Below are 1,643 nucleotides of genomic sequence, written 5' to 3' on the forward strand. Positions count from 1 at the left end.
ACATTATTTGCAAGTGCAGTTTGCACCCGGAACATCATGCCCTTTGTAGAATATGTCTGTAATGTATGCCCTGTTAGCAACAACATCTCCATAGTACAGAGAGAGAACATGTTGGAACACGGGCTCGATGAGAGAATGTCTTCTCGTCCTTGGCCGGTGAATAGGTTACAATGACTGCACTGCCGTTCCTGCTAAGGACGCCTGACAACAGATACAGGCTTTGTGTGGCCCACGTAGAACTCTAACCCTGCTTAGGTTATGTTTTTGTGAGAGAAAAGAAAATATTGTATGTAAAAAGTACACTAAGTTTTGATGCCTAGTGCTGAAAAGACCCATGGTCGTGGCTTTAGAGTCCTCGTAAGGGCAGAGCTGATCTGGTAGGACTGTGGTAAACGCTATGCACTGCTTACTTGTAGTTCGAGAACCATCTTATGTAGCCATCTGAAGCAAATGACATAACTTAGTATGTAGTAAAATGTCTGGACCTTCAATTTGCAGCATGGACAATCACATTCTGATTGATTTTCTTTTTATCATCTGCTGTTTTAAATACGATAATGATAAATTAGGCAGTTGACGGCATTACAGGACAAAACGATAAAATGTATCGCGAGTCTTTGATGAATATATTTCATGTAAACTACACCACAAATTTCAAACTACACAAGCATATATATTATGGAATTGTATTATGTGCAGCTGCCAAATGCATCAGAAGTGATCTTCAGCTAATGGATTATTCTTTCCTCTCGTGCTTGTTACAGCCTGCTAACTACCACTAATTGAGTCCACCAACTTGTGCTTGCTCTGTACTACATACTGCATTAGGCCGGTTGCACATCTGCATTGGAACCTCTGCAGATTCGGCTCACAATGCTGGAAGTAGCTCTGAATGCAGCACTTTTTCTTCCATCCAAAAGCTGGGCAGCTGAGTGCAAACCAAACGGACTTCACTGTAATCAATGGCATGCGTTCTGCGCAGTTCAGTTTCGTCTTGAGAGCTATTCAGCCACAGGGATTCCCTTTTCTTGTTCCCCGAATGGAGCGGGAAAGCAGAACCCTAATGCAGGTATAAAACCACCCTTAGATCACCTTATTGCTTGTTTTGGTCCCACTAAACGTATTTAGTTGTTATAATGGGTTTTTTTGTTTTGTTTTTTTGTGTATCCAGAGTAATTCTATTCAAAGAGGTTGATCAGAAATGTTACTTGTATAAAAATGTAGTTGCATAGTACAGGGTGTTCTGTTCAAACCTCCCACATTTCAGTCAATCTGATAAAACGATGACAAATGATGGAATTTAATCAACACTAGGTAAAAGAAAAAAATATAAGCGTTTTGGATGTCTTATTTCAGATCTGTCTAGTATTAAAGCTGCATTAGCTGCTCATCACAACCAATCACAGCTCTGCTTTACGTTTACTAAAGCCGTATAAGAAAAGAGAAGCTGGGCTGTCATTGGTTGCTTTGGGCAACAAAGTTAGTTTTACTGCTAGATAGTGTGCACAAACAGTACGTTCCGCTGAAAATTACGCGTCCATCTCATTCAGCCCATTCAATGTTTATCCAGAGGAAGGCAAAAAAAACAAATGAGGTAGAAGCCGAATTTCCTAAATTAAGGGGAAAAAAACTTCCTTCCCAAC

The sequence above is a fragment of the Eleutherodactylus coqui genome, chromosome 2 (genome assembly GCF_035609145.1).
Source record: "Eleutherodactylus coqui strain aEleCoq1 chromosome 2, aEleCoq1.hap1, whole genome shotgun sequence".
Taxonomy (NCBI): Eukaryota; Metazoa; Chordata; class Amphibia; order Anura; family Eleutherodactylidae; genus Eleutherodactylus; species Eleutherodactylus coqui.